General features: G+C 45.7%; 2 protein-coding genes across 4 annotated transcripts in view; both read left to right on the top strand.

Moving 5' to 3' along the window:
* The first annotated feature begins 5,153 nt into the window (after positions 1-5,153).
* Positions 5,154-10,669, top strand: part of LOC119811364 (zinc finger protein 709-like) — a 32,204-nt gene continuing 26,688 nt past the window's right edge. For 2 of the 3 annotated variants that reach the window (XM_038325301.1, XM_038325302.1), the window contains exon 1: positions 5,162-5,284. The gene's annotated coding sequence lies outside the window, so the exon portion shown is untranslated. Of the gene's footprint in view, positions 5,285-10,669 lie in introns of all 3 variants that reach the window. The other variant, XM_038325300.1, reaches the window with a different exon arrangement.
* Positions 5,167-10,669, top strand: part of LOC119811366 (zinc finger protein 709-like) — a 139,901-nt gene continuing 134,398 nt past the window's right edge. The window contains exon 1 of the mRNA XM_038325306.1: positions 5,167-5,284. The gene's annotated coding sequence lies outside the window, so the exon portion shown is untranslated. The remainder of the gene's footprint in view (positions 5,285-10,669) is intronic.

The raw sequence follows: 10,669 nt of genomic DNA, 5'->3' as shown, positions 1-10,669 counted from the left end.
GGCCTACTTTGGACTACGTTACCAGCTTTGACCTGGTTCTTTAAATCCTGGTCTGGATATCCTCCCGCAGAAGGCCCTGGCTTGGAGTTGGTCCTGCAAATGTTTCTGGCTCCAGTCTACTTTCTCGTAGTTCCCAGGCTCAGTTGCACCCAGACCCACAGAGGACTTGCTTACTCCCTCAGATGGTCCCAGACTCATGCTCAGACCCGCAGAGGTTTCTGGTTCCTGCCTATTTCCTTTGATGTCCCAGACTAATGTCCAGACCCACAGAGATCCTGGCTCAGACCTACTCCCTCTGAGGTCCCAGACTCATGGCCTGGACCTGCAGAGATCTCTGGTTCCTGCCTACTCCCTCAGAGGTCCCAGATCTGCAGAGGTCCTGCAGAGGTCCTGCCCAGTCCTGCAGAGGTCCTGGCTCAGGCCTAGTTCCACGGAGGTCCTAGACTCCCCCCCAGACTCACAAGGGTCCTAGCTTAGGTCTACTCCCTCGAAGGTCCCAGATTTACATCCGGACCCTCAGCGGTCTCTGGCTCTAGCTCTGGCTCACTTGCTCAGTGGTTGCTCCCTTGTACCTGTTTCAGTGGAGTTTGCTGTCTCAGGTCTGCTCTAGCCCGGGTCGCTGGCTCAGTCCTGATCTGCAATGTCCCTGGATATGATCCCCTAATGACTCTTAAGTTTTCTTAAAAATTACTTTTTGAACTTTGGAGGGGGTGATGTTGATGTCAGAAGCTTCACTGGTTGTTATGAGTCTCTGAGGTATACCGTCATTGTAAAAGAAAGTTTGCTTCCAGGATGAGTTGCAAATAAAGATAACAGTGGTCCATGGGCATAGCCATGGATGTTTAGCAGGCAGTTTGTCAGACATGTAACTTATAGCCATTAAAACAGCAGCAGTTACTTTGCAGCTGGGGCCTATAATGTCTCCAGCTTTAGCACTCTGTCCTGGCTTATGGTACCAGACATGAATTTTCTCCTGTAGATTTGCATCAAACCCAGTGGGAAAGCTTATTGTTGTACCCGTGGTAGTCATGCCATTATTGCTTCAGCAAGCACAGCCTGCCTAGCTTTTTGGTACTATAGCACACAGGGTCTACAGCTGAGCAATGCTGTTAGTGAAAATTCTCTCTCTGTAGCCTGCATGACACTTGTCACTATGAAAGGCAGCCAGTATGGGGGAAACCTGGCTCAGTTCCATGCTTTGTTTTCATGTCCTGCTACCAGAGTGCTTGTTATCTTCAGCATTAGAGTCTTATCCTTTATTTCTGGCATATACGCAATGGCAATATGGTTTGTGGGTCCTTAGGATCCTCCTTGGCCAACAGTTCATAGTGAGTAGCCCACCCTTGACAATGGGATATTCACTTAACACCTTTATGGACTTTGTGTCAATAGGGTGAGTCCTGTACAACTGAAGAACTGTTGATTTTACTATCCCATTAAAAAAAATTTACCTGGGTTTGGAGAGATGGCTCAGAGGTTAAGAACACTAGAAGCTCTTCCAAGGTTTCTGAGTTCAATTCCCAGCAACCACATGGTGGCTCACAACTATCTATAATGAAATCTGGTGCCTCTTCTGTCACACAGACATATGTAGGCAGAACACTGTATGCAAATTTTAAAAAGAAATTAATATAGTCCCAGTATCTTTTCAAGGTAGATGAAAATACCATTGTATCCGCTTATCTTTAGTCCAGGTCTGTGCATTGGTGTTTGTGAAATTATTACCTCATTCACTGCCAATTTTCTGTGGGTTCTTAAACACTTGAGCTGGGTGAAACCCTTGATGGTACCTTCCTTTGATCCCTGCTTGCATGGAAATTCTGGTAAGATGCCCAGGACAACTTCTACTCAGGTGAGGGCATATTTTCAAGCCCTCTCTTACAGGCTTAGGCCCTTTGTGGTTTGTCATTCCCTCATGGGATAAATTGGCTCATGTATGTGTCCTCTCAGAACCTCTATGTGCCAAGACCTCAACTAGGAACAGGTATCATGTGTGAGTGACCTCACTTACTGCATATAAAGATTTCTGAAGAAAAAGCAATGTCCTGCTTGCTTGTGTTTGCTTCTAGCTGCTGAGTATGCCTATTGTGGTGGCTGCTGTTGTAACTGCTCTAATCCCCTAGTGACATCAGACTGCAGCCCCTTTGGTCTTCCAGCAACAATTCTGGGGATCTTTCAGGCCTTCACTGCCAGAATGTAATCAGTGGGCATCATCAAGCTTTATGGCCTGAGCAGCTACTTGATTCTCAGGCTCTCTGTCATGCCCATGGCATTTGTTGGTCTACACAGCCCAACCGTGTTAGTTCACACACTGAATTCTCTTCATCACATATATACATTCTGTCCTGTCTCTGGTGTAGTTTGTAGTACAAGCAGGGTTGAGACAAAACCCAGCTGATGGCTGGCCATGTCGCTTCTGAGGCACATTTCTCTCTACCATGTACAAACACCTGGGTTTAATTCCATGAACCACATATACTGGGTAAGAGAATAGAAGCCTGACAGGAAAACCACTTTTCCAAATGCCTGCTATGAAGGGACTTAAATTCCAAACCAACCTGGTAATTGTGAAAATGCAGGTGTCTTTGGGACAGTTAGCATGTTTTCGTGCTTGATGTAGGGATTGTGTCTCCACTGTGCATTACAGTTCTGTTATGAATGACATTTCCTACATCTTAAGAAGAGAAAGGGGACTGGAGAGATGGCTCAGCCATTAAATGCTAGGCTCACAACCAAAAATATAAGAAAAGAAAGGAAAGTAGATTTAATCTCAATGTGCCAAGGAAGATAAAGGAGGAAGAAACAAAATACCTGGAAGGCTACAGAATGACTGATAACAGTGGAGAAAAACAAAGGACCCTGACCTATTATATTTTGATGTGTACGTGTCTGTTTGTATGTGTACCACATGTGTGCAGTTGCCCATTGTGAGGTCTATTCTTGGTTGTCAACTGCCAACACCTGGAATTAACTAAACCTCCAAAATGGCTCTGCATACCTGTGAGGGATCTTTTGCTTAACTAGATTATTTTTAGTGGAAAGAGCTACTTCTAATCCAAATCTTGAAGTGGGAAGACATATCTTTAATCCATACCTTTTGAGCTGGGAAAACCATCCCAGTGTAGCCCCGAGCCTTTCTCAGTGAGCTTTTAAGTGCAGAACCATGTTCTGGATTGACATCATGTTCAGTTAGCAAGAATAGACAGCCAGAAGCAGAACTACAGACGTCAAAACACCAAGCTAGTCATTTAGAGACTTTTGCAGAACTATGGACTTTGATGGATTAGCTCTTTGTTTTAGTTTTGGCAGGTGGTGTTATGTGCTGAGTTTTATAGTCCGAATGGTATTTCCACCATGGAATCAGTTGTGTTAAGGTCTCAGGGCCTACTAAGGTCTGGGCCCTGTTACAACAGACCTTGAGATATCTGGCCTCATGGACTGAGTAACTACTGGATTCTTGGGCTTCCTTACATTGGCAACCATTGTGGATTAGCTGGACTACAGCCTGATAGTTATTCTAATAAATCATTACACACACACACACACAACACACACACACACACACACACACACACACGAGAGAGAGAGGGGGGGGGGGGGGTGGGGAGAGGGAGGAGGGAGGGAGCGAGGGAGGGAGTGAGCGAGGGAGGGAGGGAGCGAGGGAGGGAGGGAGGGAGAGAGAGAGAGAGAGAAAACGTACGAGAACATTGGTGGATGTGGTGTACAGAGAGGGAGCACTGCATTCCCTGATGAATCGTTTTACTTCATGTAAGTGTATTGCCCTAATGTGTACACTATGTGTATGCCTAGTCTCCAGATTCTCCTAGTCAAAGATTCAGATCCCCTAGGGCTAGAGTTTTCAAACTGTGAGCCATTATATGGGTGCTGGGAATTGAACCATGGAATGGAAGAGCAGTCAGTGCTTTTACCCCCACTGAGCTCTCTCTCCACCACCATCCCCATGTACATTTTACTCATACACATAATTTCTCCTTCTCAGAATGGATCAGGCAGCATACATTTAGTTACTGGGGTAATTTAAAATGCCAGCAAGGACCTGACTGAGACATAAATGAAACCTTTGAGTTCCCATGGAGAAAGCAAGCCCTCAGGGACCCCTTGGCCTTGTCACTAGTGGCTTACAGTGCAGAGGGCAGGAGGAGAGAGGTCTCTCCAAGTCCACCAGTAAGGCTTTGTGAGGCCCTCAGTGGTGATGGGGTTGAGGGGTGTGTGTGCGCATTAGCCTAGTGGGGTGCCAGAGAGGAAAGGCCTCAGCGACGAGAGGGTTTCTCTTGGGCAAGAGTCTGGAGTATGCCCTCGGAGTCCAAAAGATGAAGCACTCCAAGTCAGTTTGATTTGATCCAGGACCACTCTCCTTAGCTATGTACCTATTTAAGAATGAATTCTATTTCCTGTCTTCCTCACTGTTCTATGGGTGGCCTCATGAATGTATCTTCAGTGTGTAAGGCCTCCCTAAAATACCTTCTGTTGTTCTGGCATAGTAGTCTTGGATTCATTCAGTTTGTGTTTGTTTATGAGAAGTTTTTCCTTCTTTTTATTCACGAAGTATATGCGGAATTCCTGACCTCTTTGCTTCCATCCCCTGGTGTTGGGATACAGCCTATGTCCAAAGGAAGAACGGCAAGTACCTACTGAGTGCAAGAAGACAGAAAGAGTTCAGGGAGGCCAAAGTTCTGCTTCAAAGGCAAACATCCCTGGAGAGGAATTTGCATGAGCCTGGGTGTAAACTCGGCTAGGAAAGGCTGTGTTGGTTGACGTCTTTTAATTTCAGTCAGCTCGCCCACCTATGAGAGCGGATCCTGTCCATTCAGGTCTCATCAGCAATCAGGTCCTGGGGCAAGGGCCATTCATTCACAAGTACCAAAGGAAGCTGCTCCTGTCAACTCAAGCCCTCGTGGGGTAGTGCTAGCCAATTGACCTCTGGGCCCGGCCACTCACTCAGGAATGCCGAAAGGAACTGCTTCGTCATGCAGGCCATACTAGCCAATTAAGGCCATGAGGCGGGTCATCCATGCAGTATGCGTCTAGGGAACTCCTGTCAATCAGACGTGTGGTGCAGCTCTAGCCAATCAGGGCTTCGGAGCAGGATGTCCAATCAAGAGCACTAGACGAAGGCGGGAGGTGGGTTCTTTCCCGCCGCCATGCTGCGGGTTCTGCTCGTTTTCTTAAGCAGTCATCGCATAGTCCCCTGTGCTCACAACGGTGAGCGCCACTGCGGGGAGCTTATGAGGAGAGCGCGGACGAGCTCAGCAGCCGCGCCATGGTGAGCGCGGGACCGCGGTCCCCCGGACGGGAGGAGCGGTCGGTTGAGCCACGGGAGCCTGTGTGCTGGGTCCGTCCCCGTGCTGGGGGAGCGTGAGCCGGCCGGAGACCGGGCACCCTAAAAGGTTCATGAGGCGACCTTAGCCTCATCCTCGCCAGGCCCTGTCTCGGAGGGTTCTGCTCACTCTTCCGGCCCCCTTTCCCGCCATTGCCGCTCAGAAGCGCGGGGAGCATGAAGGCTCCGCCCTTTGCGGGGGGTAGCTTCCGGGTTGGTGACGTCACCGACCGGTGTTGGCGCTCGGTTTGTGCTCTTGGTGTCGCACTTAAGGCTGTGTTCCTCTGCACTGTGGTCTAGACGTTCTGGACTCTATTTCAAAATTTAGGTCTAGGATCAACTCTGAGTTAATTTTTGGAAATTTTCTGAGTGTCCAGGGTATTTCTTTAGATGGTGTTTCAGAAACAGTTCTAGAAAAGACTGCTCAGTGGATTTCTTATCAAAGGGGGTCAGTTTTTTCTCATCATTTTTTTAGTTTGTTTGGTGGATGTTTATTCTTCCTAAATAGTGCGTTGTTTTGTGTATGTGGATCGGAGATGTTAATTGTGTGGCTGACCGTTTTGTTCTTTTTTTAATTTTTAAATTTATTTGTTTATTATATATACAGTATCTCAGTATTCTGTTTGCATGTATGCCTGCAGGCCAGAAGAGGGCCACCAGATCTCATTACATATGGTTTTGAGGCCACCATGCTGTTGCTGGTAATTGAACTCAGGATTTTTGGAAGAGCAAGCAGTGCTCTTGACCACTGAGCCATCTCTCCAGCCCTCTTTTTTTATTTTTAAAAAATGTTTGTATACAATCTTTAGTAATCAATTTTCTGTTACTGATAACGGAATTTTTCACATTTTGATGGGAATTATGTTAAATCTATAATTGAGACTGGGAACTGACATTTTAGGATTGTGGCTTTCTGGTCATGTTGTCCCAGAAACATAGACAATATACGTTCGCATCTTTCCACAGTGTCAGGATTTATTGAATAGAAATTTAAAAGGTGGTTATGCTTCCAGTGGATAACTGTTTGAGGCTAAGGCAGTTTCTTTTTTTTGCAAATTGTATAACTAATATTTACTTCATATCACACACTAAATATATATGTATATGCACATATGCTGTTAGAGAATGCATGTATGTTAAAGAGGCTGCAGCAGAGGCTCAAAAGGGTCTTCTTACAGTTGGCTAAGAGAAGTGAGTGCAGTAATGTTTCAGTTGATGCTCTAAATTAGAACCCAAGACCAGTGAGCCACAAGAGTGGAACTTTGAGTGAAGCTTGGGAAAGAGTCAGTTCGAAAGTGTAGCTGTAAGTTCCGGCTGTGAGATGAAAGGCAGACTAGGGTCAGAGATGAGGTCCTGGTCCTATGCACAGACCAACCTGGTTGAAGCTGAGGTAAAAATCCTTGGCATACATATCAGGGTATCAGATGATAGGTTGGATGTTCCTGGTAGGCATCCATCACTTTCTGAGGCCAGGCAAGGGAGTTGCATCTCATCTAAAACATTTTAAATGAATAAATACATATATTTAAGTTATATATGTATGTATACATATATGTGTGTGTATAGGTAGACAGACAGACAGACAGACAGAGACAGAGAGAGACAGACAGACAGGGTCTCATTACACAGCGCTGACCTGGAACTTCCTAAATAGATCAGGTTGTCCTTGACTAGATTCACCTGCTTCTGTCAAGTGTTGGGATAAAAGGGGTGTGCCATTATGCCTAAGGATTTTATTTTATTCTTTATTTTAGATTTATTTATTTATTATGTATACAACATTCTGCCTCCAGAAGAGGGTACCAGATCTCATTCCAGATGGTTGTGAGCCATCATGTGGTTGCTGGGAATTGAACTCATGACCTTGGAAGTGCAGCCAGTGCTCTTAACCTCTGAGCCATCTCTCCAGCCCGCCTAAGGATTTTTTAAATTTTATTTTTCATTTTGAGATAGGGTTTCACTGTGATCCTAACTGCCTTGAACTTTTTTTTTATTTTTTATTTTTTTTTTCTTTCTCATGGTTTATTTTTTTTTATATTTAAAAATTTCCATCTCCTTCCCTCCTCCTCCCCTCCCCCCTCCCTCCCCCTCCTCCCCTCCCCCTTCCCGCCCCTCCCTTCTCCCCTTCCCTCCCCTTCCCTCCACCCATACCCCTCCCCTCCCTCCCTCTCAAGGCCAAGGAGCCATCAGGGTTCCCCACTCTATGCTAAGGCCAAGGTCCTCCCAACTCCCCCCAGGTCCAGGAAGGTGATCGACCAAGCTGAGAAGGCTCCCACAGAGCCCGTCCATGCAGAAGAATCAGAGCCCAGCGCCAGCCAATGTCCTTTGCTTCTCAGTCAGCCCCCGCTGTTGGCCACATTCAGAGAGACGGGTTTGGTCGCATGATCCATCAGTCCCATTCCAACTGGAGTTGGTGATCTCCCTTTAGTTCTGTCCCACCGTCTCCATGAGTGAACGCACCCCTCAGGTTCCTGACTTTCTCCCTCATGTTCTCTCTCCTTCTGCTCCTCATCAGGACCTTGGGAGCTCAGTCCAGTGCTCCAATGTGGGGCTCAGTCACCTTCCCCATCTGTCGCCAGCTGGAGGTTCCCTCACGGTCCTGACTTTCTTTCTCATATTCTCCCTCCTTCTGCTCCTCATCAGGACCTTGGGAGCTCAGTCCAGTGCTCCAATGTGGGGCTCAGTCATTTTCTTCATCTATTGTCAGGTGGAGGTTCTATGGTGATATGCAAGAAATTCATCAGTATGGCTATAGGAACTGTCCTTTTCAGGCTCCCTCTCCTCAGCTGCCCAAAGAACTAACTGGGGGCGTCACCCTGGAAACCTGGGAACCCCTCTAGGGTCAAGTCTCTTGACAACCCTCAGGTAGCTCCTTAAATTAAGATATATGCTTCCCTGCTCCCATATCCACCCTTCCTATATCCCAAGCACCCCATTCCTCCGAGCTCCCCCCATTCTCCCCTTCACATTTTTCTCTCCCCATCTTCCCTTGGCCCAGTCTCGCCCAACCCTCAAGTTCCCAATTTTGCCTGGCGATCGTGTCTACTTCCAATATCCAGGAGGATTACTATATCTTTTTTGGGGAGTTCACCTTCTTATTATCTTCTCAAGGATCCCAAATTTATAGGCTCGATGTCCTTTAATTATGGCTAGAAACCGATTATGAGTGAGTACATCCCATGTTCATCTTTTTGGGTCTGGGTTACCTCACTCAGAATAGTGTTTTCTATTTCCATCCATTTGCCTGCAAAATTCAGATGTCATTGTTTTTTACCGCTGAGTAGTATTCTAGCATGTATATATTCCACAGTTTCTTCATCCATTCTTCCACTGAAGGGCATCTAGGTTGTCTCCAGGATCTGGCTATTACAAATAATGCTGCTATGAAAATAGATGAGCATATGCTTTTGTAGTATGATTGGGCATCTCTTGGGTAGATTCCCAATAGTGGAATTGCTGGGTCCTGGGGTAGGTTGATCCCGAATTTCCTGAGAAACCGCCACACTGCTTTCCAAAGTGGTTGCACAAGTGTGCATTCCCACCAGCAATGGATGAGTGTGCCCCTTACCCCACAACCTCTCCAGCAAAGGTTATTATTGGTGTTTTGGATTTTAGCCAATCTGACAGGTGTAAGATGATATCTCAAAGTTGTTTTGATTTGCATTTCCCTGATAGCTAGGGAGGTTGAGCATGACCTTAAGTGTCTTTTGGCCATTCGAACTTCTTCTGTTGAGAATTCTCTGTTCAGTTCAGCGCCCCATTTTTTAATTGGGTTAATTGGCATTTTACCGTCTAGTCTCTTGAGTTCCTTATATATTTTAGAGATCAGACCTTTGTCAGTTGCAGGGTTGGTGAAGATCTTTTCCCAGTCAGTAGGCTGCCCTTTTGTGTCTAGTGACAATGTCCTTTGCTTTACAGAAGCTGCTCAACTTCAGGAGGTCCCATTTATTCAATGTTGCCCTTAATGTCTGTGCAGCTGGGGTTATGCGCAGGAAACGGTTCCCTGTGCCCATTTTTTGTAGAGTACTTCCCACTTTCTCCTCTCTCAAGCTCAATGTGTTCAGATTAATATTGAGGTCTTTAATCCATTTGGACTTGAGTTTTTTGCATGGTGATAGACACGGATCTACTTTCATTCTTCTACAGGTTGACATCCAGTTATGCCAGCACCATTTGTTGAAGATGCTTTCTTTCTTCCATTGTGTGCTTTTAGCTCCTTTATCAAAAATCAGGTGTTCGTAGGTTTGTGGTTTAAGATCCGGGTCTTCTATACGATTCCATTGGTCAACTTCTCTGTTTTTATGCCAATACCAAGCTGTTTTCAATACTGTAGCTTTGTAATAGAGTTTGAAGTCAGGGATGGTAATGCCTCCAGAAGTACCTTTATTGTATAAGATTTTTTTGGCTATCCTGGGTTTCTTGTTTTTCCATATAAAGTTGATTATTGTCCTCTCAATCTCTGTGAAGAATTTAATGGGACCTTGATTGGGATTGCATTGAATCTATAGATTGCTTTTGGTAGAATTGCCATTTTTACTATGTTGATCCTCCCAATCCACGAGCAGGGGAGATCCTTCCATTTTCTGGTATCCTCTTCAATTCTTTCTTCAAAGACTTAAAGTTCTTGTCAAATAAATCCTTCACTTCCTTGGTTAGAGATACTCCCAGATATCTTATGCTATTTGTGGCTATTGTGAAAGGTGATACTTCTCTGATTTCCCTCTCTGCTTCCTTATCCTTTGTGTATAGGAGGGCGACTGATTTTTTGGATTTGATCTTGTAACCTGCCACGTTACTGAAGGAGTTTATCAGCTGTAGGGGTTCTTTGGTGGAGTTTTTGGGGTCGCTTATATATACTATCATATCATCTGCAAATAATGAAAGTTTAACTTCTTCCTTTCCAAATTGAATCCCTTTGATTCCCTTATGTTGTCTTATTGCTATTGCTAGAACTTCAAGCACTATATTGAAGAGATAAGGAGAGAGTGGACAGCCTTGTCGTGTTCCTGAATTTAGTGGGATAGCCTTGAGTTTCTCTCCGTTTAATTTGTTTTTTTTTTTTTTTTCTCATGGTTTATTTTTTTTTATATTTAAAAATTTCCATCTCCTTCCCTCCTCCTCCCCCCCTCCCTCCCCTCCTTCTCCCCCTTCTCTCCCCTCCTTCTCCCCCTTCCCTCCCCTCCCCTCCACCCATAACTCCCCTCCCTCCCTCTCAAGGCCAAGGAGCCATCAGGGTTCCCCACTCTATGCTAAGACCAAGGTCCTCCCAACTCCCCCCAGGTCCAGGAAGGTGATCGACCAAGCTGAGAAGGCTCCCACAGAGCCCGTCCA

This window comes from Arvicola amphibius, chromosome 4 (assembly GCF_903992535.2).
Source record: "Arvicola amphibius chromosome 4, mArvAmp1.2, whole genome shotgun sequence".
NCBI classification, from domain to species: Eukaryota; Metazoa; Chordata; class Mammalia; order Rodentia; family Cricetidae; genus Arvicola; species Arvicola amphibius.
The sequence above is the reverse complement of the archived record's forward strand: the minus strand, read 5'-3'. Positions and strand labels throughout refer to the sequence as shown.